Here is a 9,061-nt window from a genome sequence, read left to right on the forward strand (position 1 = left end):
TGAGTACAGGAGGGAAGAAGTGATTTATGTGGCTCCTCACCTAGAGGGAAAGGCATTTCCAGACAGAGAAACAGTGGGGGTAAAATCCCGGGGCTGAGAGTATGCTAGGTTGTTCTGGATCAGTGTTCCTTATACCCAGGTATGAAGGAATCCCCGGAGGAACTTGTTTCAAATGCATAATCTGATTCTTGGGTCTAGAGCTAGACCTGATACTCTGCTTTTTGGGTGAGATAGCTCCCAATTGATACTGATATGGCTGGTCACAAGACTGCATTTTGAGTAGCAAGTTCCCAGAAAGAGTTAGGAGACCAGTGGGCTGGGGCAGAATGAGAGAGTGGGCAAGCAGAATGAATTGATATCAGACAGCTAACAGAGGACCAGATCTTACCATGGCTTACAGGCCAGTATAGACTTGAGTTGCTATCGCAAATGAAATGGGAGCTGAAAGGGGACTTGATCTGGCTTATGTTCTAGAAGTATCTCTGTAGAAGCTGATTGAGACTAGATTGGAAGAGGGCAAGGGTGGTTATGGAGCTATCAAAATCATCCAGGTAAGAGATGGATGATGGTGCTTTGGGCATGGAGGCAGGAGTGCAATATGAGAAGTGGGAAGAGCTAACAGGGTTTCTGATGGGTGGGTTGGAGAAATGAAGGAGTTACTGGAGTACCTGGAAGGCTAGAGTTGCCATTTTGACCCCATCTTTCCCACACCCAGCTTCTCCACTTTCACTGCCATTTCTCTGGGTTAGGCCCCTTTAGTTCTCATTGCTGTGATCATATTTAAATGAATACTATAAAACATCTTTGTTAGAAATGGATTTGTTCCGTTCAGGTCAGGTCTTTGTAAAGATCCGGTCATGACTCACAGAGTTCACAGTTTAGAAGGGAAGACCTGCTATGGTTTTGTCCCCTCTGAAACCCAGGCTGGAAAAAAATCATTATGAGAGATTAAGAGGTGGAACCAGATAGATCCTTTAAGAGGTGATTAGGACTCTGCCCTCATGAATGCATTAAACTAATCATGGAAGCCCGCTATAAAACTCTGTTCAGCTAGATATTTTGGGTGCTTCTTGTTCCTCACCATGTGATACCCTGCACTCTCTCAGGATTCTGCCAGTAGGAAGGCCATCACCCTTGACCTTGGACCAGAACCATAAGCCCAAATAAACCTCTTTTCTTTATAACAGACCCTGTCTGTGGTATTATTTTATTAGCAACAGAAAAGAGACTAAGATCCTTCAGAAACTGGTCCCTTCCCACATTTCTATCTCATTAGTCTGCTTCATAAACACATTCTAGCCCAGGGCTTCACAACCCTCTCCCCATTAGGATATACAGGATATGGAGGACGATGAGCTATGGGATATTTGCCAACCCTGGCACAGCTGCCCTGATGCCAGCATGTTGTCCCCTATTCAACACTTTAATCTGCTATCATTAAATACACTTTAAGAAAGCAAACCACTTGCAAATCTTCCTCTCCTTCTCCTTTACCATTGGAAAAAAGTTCTTACATCCATTCTACTCAATGTGGAGTCCATGAACCACGTTGGTAGCATCCTAGATTCACTGAACCAGAGTCTCTGACAGCAGGGTCCAAGAATCTATTTTAGTGAGCTTCCCAGGAAATTCTTGTACATGCCAAAGTTTGTGAAGTAGTGGCTATTGCCACCCTTCAAATCGAACAACAGTAGGTGCCCACACCATATTGAAAACAGCTGATTTGGCCTAGTGGCTAGAATCACCTGCAGAGCTTTAAAAAAACACAAAAAATAAAAATAGTGACGTCTGGGCTCCCACTCCCAGTGACTCTGATTTTATTGCACTGGGGTGGAATCCAAATGATTCTAATATGGAACCAGTTCTGAGAACCTCATGAGTCTGGCAGATGGATCTACATTCTGTTTCCCATATGCAACGGTATTTCCTGCTTCACACTGTTCCCTCTTCCTGGAGTGCTTCTCTGTGCCACCTCTAAGTTGCCAACTCTGTCCGTTGGAGAAAGCTGAGCCCAAATGCGACTCCCCCACACCACAGCCCCTGATCCTCCCTTTCCTCCCTCAATTCCTGCAGCATTCCATAGCTGTATTTCTCTAACTACCCAAATTCTCCACTACTTTTATTCATTTACATTTTTTCTCTTACTACATAATGTTTGGTGTAGCATCCATTTCTGATCTATTTCATATCTCTCTGTGACCTAGAAAATGGCAGATGCTTCACAATGGTTCACTACATTTAAAAAAAAATGCTTCATGCAGCATCAGAGAAAAATTCTTTGTACTGAAGCCCCATGGGTGACTACTAGGGCATTGGTGGCCAAATAAGACTCCTATAATAAACTCTGCTAAAATGAGACCTCATTCAGTGAGAGAATTTCTCAAACTGTGTCATGGAGTAGTGTTCTGGCATATTCTAATACTATCCTATGGAATAACTGTTCTTTGGGAAAAACTAACAATTGAGAAATATTACATATCACATGACTTCTGCACATCACTCAAGTTTCTCTCCCATCTCTAGACCACAGCTTCTAAGGCAACTTTCAATGCTTTTTACTTTCTCACACAGCAGAAATTCATATAACATTAAAGTAGCCATTTGAAGGGGTGGTCCAGTGCCTGCCAGTTGTCCACAATGTCATGCAACCACTACTTCTATCTAGTTCCACAACATTCTAATCACCCCAAAAGCAAACCCTGAACCCATTAGCAGTCCTTTGCCATTTCCAAATGACTCTCAGTGCCTGGCAACTGCTAATCTGTTTTCTAAGTTTGCTAATTTGTTTTCTATTCTGGACCTTTCATATAAATGATATCAAGTAATATGGGGTCTTTTGTGTCTGGCTTCTTTCACTGAGTATAAGGTTTTTGAGTTTTTTTTTTTTTTTTTTTCTTTGTTTTGTATCAGGGATTAAACCTAGGGGTACTTAACCACTGAGCCACATCCCCAGTCCTTTTTTTATATTTTATTTAGAGACAGGGTCTCATTGAGTTACTGAGACTGACTTTGAACTCCAATCTTCCTGCCTTAGTCTCCTGAGCCGCAGAGATTAGGGGTGTGTGAAACCGTGCCCGGTCTGTTTTTGAGGTTTCTAAGTTTCCTGTTACAGGTACTTTTCTTTTTACTTACTCTTCATATACTGGGTTTCCTCAGAGTCCTACCTTTAACTCTTTCCTTTTAGCCTTTGTGGCCTCCCTAAAAGTTCCATTTTGCTCCCATGAGATCTCCCATCACAAATAGACCCATACTGCTGTTTCTGCCTCTGGCTCAAACTTCTCTGTAGGTCTGGAATTGTGTATTTAAATGTCCACTGAACCACTCTGAAACTATAGGAAAACCTCCTCTTCACCTCTTCCCTTTTTGAATTCCTATCCCAGTCAGTGGTTACATTTCTCCTAATCTCCCAAGCCAGCAAGCTAGGGCTCACTCGAATCTTTTCCTCCATTTCAAGTAAGTATAGCACAGAGACAAAGAGCTTAGAGAGATTCAAAACCCAGGTTCAACCCTCACTCCTGAGGCTGACTTTGGGCAGCTTATTTACTCCAAGTTCATTTCTATATCTGGAAAATGAGAAATTGACCTCTAGGTGTTGTGCTGGGATCAAATGAGGTAGCGGATGTGAAGTGCTCAGCACATAGCAAGTTGTATCATTACACTCATCACCCATCAATCACATATTTCCCATCTCTGTGAGTTTCCTGTTGCTGCTGTGACAAATTACCACAAACTCAGTGACTTAAAGCAACATAAATATATTCTCTTACAGTTCTGGAGGGCAGAAGTCTGAAATGAGTCTTATAGGGCTAAGAGCAAGGCGTTGGCAGGATTGCATTTTTTTCTGGAAGCTCTGGGGGAGAATTCATTTTCTTGACTTTTCCAATTTCTAGAGGCTGCCGGCTTTGCCTGATGCACAGTTCCTTCCTCTCATCACTCCCACCTCTGCTTCTCAGATTCTTTCTTTCACTCCGACCTACCTGCTCCCCCTTATAAGGACTCCTGTGATGATATTGTGCCCACCTGGAGAATCCATGCACCTGAAGAATTCAGCTTCATGTCTGTATCTCAAGATCATTAATGTCATCACATCTGCAAAGCCCTCTTTTGCGATGTAAAGAAACAGTCACAGGTTCTGTGGACAGGGAGAGGGGATGGCTACAACCCTCTGTAAGACCCATGTCAACAGGCATGCCTTCCCCTGTCACTTTCTGTTTAATTTCCACTCTGTTTGAGGCGAATTCTCGGCTCAATTAAATCTAGCTGGCAACGAGAAGAGCAGTTTGAAGATCTGCATATCTAGTAAATATGTGACATTTGTCCTGGATGCCCAGGCTTTTCACATCAGTGCCAAGGGCTAACCCTGTCCAGCCCCAGCTCCCCCTCCCCCTTTCCCATATTATCTCCTGCCCGTTGCCAACAAAAGAGTTCAAAATTTCTGGAGAACCTAAGCTGCCTTAAACTGCTTCTGGTGCCCTGGACCTTAACTCACTTGGAATAAAAGCCCTGAATTTGTGTGGGAATATTTGGCTCTTTGGTCTAGGCCCTGAACCTCTGGTTATTCTCAAGGTTGAAAAATGGTTTGACTGCAATGGACTGGAGAGAAGCCAAACTTCATTCTGTTCAGGTGCAAACCAATTTAGACTACTATATTATATGTGCAAAGTACAAAACAAATCTTTTTTTTTTCATAACCACATAAAAAGTATGAAGAGCAAAATGTGCAAGTGTTATCTGGAAACATCTAGAAGTTCCCCAAGTGAACTTTTCTTTGGTGAGAATCAAGTGTACCTCATTGTAGGCAAACACAAAATGTGGGGTTATACAGAATAATATTCATTGAAAAGTGTTCAAAATATCAACCACAATGGAGATGTAACTGAGTAGCAGAGTGCTTGCCTACATGCATGAGGCCCTGGCTTCCACTCCTAGCACTGAAAACAAACAAACAACAAAAATGATTTTAGGGGCCTGGGGTTGTGGCTCAGTGATGAGTGCTCATCTTACATGTGAGGGGCACTGGGTTCCATCCTCAGCACTGTAAAAATAAATAAAATAAAGGTATTATGTCCATCTACAACTAAAAATAAAAAGATTCAAAAATATTTTAAAAATGAGTTTAGGTTTATAAAAAGTTATAAAGATAGTTGAGTTCCTATATACCTTCACCCAGTTTCCCCTATTGTTAATATTGTACATGACCTTGGTACATTTGTCAAAAACAAAAAATTAACATTGCTACATTCCTTACAAAACTACAGGCCTTATACGGATTTCACAAGTTTTCCCACTAATATTCTTTTTCTGGGCCAGGATCTCATGTTGTATTTGGTTGTCATGTCTCCTTAATCTCTTCTGTGACAGTTTCTTAGTATTTCCTTTGCTTTTGATGATCTGGAGGATTTTGAAGCATACTGGTGGTGTGTTTTGTAGAATGTCCCTCAACTTGGGTTTATCTGATGTTTTTCTCATGATTAGATTGGGATTATGGATTTTGAGAATCCGACAGAGGTGATGTGCCCTTTTAATTACATCTCATCAGATGGTCTATGATATCAACAGAACTTGTCATTCTTGATGTTGACCTTGATCACTTGAATAAGTTGGCTAATTTCTCTGTGCTTCAGTTTCCTTCTGTAAAATGGGAATAACACCCCTTCATCACATTTCTCAAATCCCCAAAGCTCTGAAAGACTTTCTAGTTTTTAAAATTTGTTTGGCAGCAAACCCTTGATCTTGGTGTGATGACAAAACCTGACCTGAATGAAATTGAAGATAGTTATAATCTATTCCACTTCTTTTGTTTGATAGTACAACTGTCTTGATGGCAGACTACTGCCCTAGCCTATCGGGATTAGTTCTAAAATCTGCTATTTTGTTTTTCAAATCTACAACAATGTCTGAATTCTGAGATGCATCAGATCTAAAGGTTTTAGAATCTAGGGTGTGGACCTGTTATAGGTGCCTCATGTTTGTCATAGGCTGATTGCTAAAGGAATTTATACTTGTAAAGCATTCACAAGTGTGGGGTTCATAGTAAGTTGAATACAGGTGTTTGATAAATAAACATTTCATGTAACATTTAATGCTAGCAAAAAAAAAAAAGAAAGATAAACTATATTTGTGTCAAAAAAGAGTTTGATGGATATGGGAGTCTCCATCAAAGCTGAGTTATTATCATAGCCTTTCTGTTATAAAGAAAATAAACATTAGAGACATGGAGAAAAGCCTTTTTGAATGATGCCCCACCCTCTTCCTGCTCAGAACCATCATTCTAAAGTTGATGTGTATGAATCATTCCCATGCATGTTTAAAGATTTTAGTACATATATGTGTCCACGGTATGTTTTTTTTAAAGCTTTGTATAAATGCTGTTATACCCATATAGTTAAAAAACTCAACAGTGTCGTTGTCATTCACGTAGTCTAGCTCAATTCTCTTAAGAGCTCATGTAGTATTGCCCTTCTGTGAACATTCTACAGTTTATTTACCCATGTCTCATAGATGGCCCACTTAATTTATTTCCTATTGTGCACAGTGAATGCTGTAGTGACCATTCTCATGTGCATCTCCCTCTGCCCATGCTGAAGAGTATCTTTTGGAAATAGAATAACTGGGTTAGATGAGCATGTTTCAACTTTATAAGAAAATGTTGCTGTGCTCTTCAACATGGTGGACTGACCTCCACTCTCATCTCAGCGTGAATTTCTGCCTCTCTACATCCTTGCCATACTTGGTATTTTCATTCACTCTTTTTAAACATTTGTCTATCTAAAGGGTGTGAAATATCACTCTTACTTTAATTAGCAGTTCTCTGATTACTAGTGGGGTTTAACATATTTTTGTTTTGTTTTGTTTTGTTTTGTTTTTTGGTACCAGGGATTGAACCCAGGGGTACTCAACCACTGAGCCACATCCCCAGCCCTTTTTTATTTTTTTGAGACAGGATCTTGCTGAGTTGCTTAGGGCCTTGCTAAGTTGCTGAGGCTGACTTTGAACTTGTGATCCTCCTGCCTCAGCCTCCTGAGCTGCTGGGATTTACAGGTGTGCACCACTGTGCCTGACCTTTTTTTTTTTTTTTAATAGGCTTGTAAGTTTTCTGCCTGCCTGCACTGTGTGATATTGTAATACAAAATAAGAAATACTTATTTCGTCTTTGCCCCTGGCTCCCTACACAGAGCTCCTCAATCCCTTGGGATTTCCTGGGTGACAGGAGCATCTTTCGTTCTAATGAGGCAACCTTTGGTGGGCTTCTGGATGGCCTCAGGATGGGGGCTGGTTGCCAGGGGATCCAACCATGTGATTAAAGGTGTGAAAGTTGTCAGAATCAAAATGGAGTTGCTTGTTCACACGATTGACTGATAGCAACTATGACAAAAGACTGCCAGAAACACAGTCTTATACAAAGGGCACTGCAACCTTATGCAAAAAGTACTTCCACAAGGACATCTGTCCAGTGACTGCCTGTTCAACCTTGGACTGACATCACTCTGGTTATTAATCATTGTGGCAAAGAATTATTTCAAAATATCTTATGTAATCCTCCTCATTTTTGCCTTTAAAAACTTCCCCTTGCCTCAACCTCTTTGAATACACTCATGGTTTAATGGCATGCATATTCTTCTTGCAATGATATTCTATAAATAAATATCACTACTCTTTGGAGAACATCTGTTTTTTTTTTTTCATTTGACAGAGGGTTGGAACTTTTAGCCCCAACCATCCACCCTCTGAGAAGGGGAAGGAGCTGAAGGTCAAGTTGAGAACCAAAGTTTAATGATGTAATCAATCACCTACACAACGAAGCTTCCATAAAACCCCCAAAGACCGGGTTTGGAGGGCCTCCAGCAAGCTGAGCACGTGGGTTGCCTGGAGGATGGTGCACCCAGAGGCACCATGGAAGCTCTTCATCTCTTTCTACAGACCTTGCCTCATGAAGTTCTTCCATAAGGTCCTTGATATGTACCTTTGTAATATCCTTTAAAATAAACATGAAATGTAAGGAAGGGTTTCTCTGAGTTTTGTGAGCTGTCCTAGAAAATTCATCAAACCCAAGAAGGGAGTCATGGGAATCCTGATTTATAGTCTGTTGATCAGAATTATAGGTGACAACCTACTACTCGTGATTGCTATCTGAAGTGGGAGGCAGTCTTGTGGACTGAGCCCTTAACTTGTGGGATCTGATGCTAACTCCAGATAGTGTCAGAATTGAATTCCATTATTTGACATCCAATTGGTGTCTGCTGAACTGCTTGTTGTCACAACTGGTGTCAGAATTATTCTGTGTTGTAGTGAGTTTGAAGGTAGAGAGAAAAAAAAATCCCATTTTTTTCCATCAGATATTGCATCTGCCAATCTGGGTTTCCTTCAGGGGTAAAGGAGACCTTTCTAAAAGGCCATTTGATCGTCTCATTTGAGCCATCCAGATTCTTCTATGACTGCCCAAAGAGTTAAACAATTAATTAGCTCTGTATGCCCCAAAAGTCTTACATATTTATACATGAAGGATAAAAGCCATCAGACTGCTGCCAACAGATAGAAGAAAAAATGGGATTTAGAAGAAAAAGGGACAAAACTTACTGGGATCCACCGAGATTGGGGTCTCATTTTTTTGGGGGGTAAACTCACTGGCAGACAGCTAGTAAAGAGGTAAAAATAGATGGTCGACCCTTGAGCAGGCTGGTTCATATCATCAGAGAAAGCTATTCTAGTTATGTGTGGATTTGGGGGAACACCCTGAGAGCTGAACTGAAGAGTTTACCTGATAGGCTGATTTTTATATGGTGTTGGCCAGCATCCTTCCTTCAACACCTCCCTCTTACTCTCCACCATTTTCCTGTCAGAATTCTCGGCTTCCTTGTAGAGAGAGCATTGGGATAAAGTTCAGAATCTTTTGTCAAGTGCCCATTGTGATCTGACCAATACTTACATTTCTAGCATTCTCTGTAGCCAGCAGTCAAGGAATTCTGTCCCAGTCTCCCCAGATCATTGGGACATCCCCCAAACACAGAAAGCTATTCGATAGTCCTGGACTTAACCTGACACTCACTTTCCTCCTTCTTGT

This window comes from Sciurus carolinensis, chromosome X, assembly GCF_902686445.1.
Source record: "Sciurus carolinensis chromosome X, mSciCar1.2, whole genome shotgun sequence".
Classification (NCBI taxonomy): domain Eukaryota; kingdom Metazoa; phylum Chordata; class Mammalia; order Rodentia; family Sciuridae; genus Sciurus; species Sciurus carolinensis.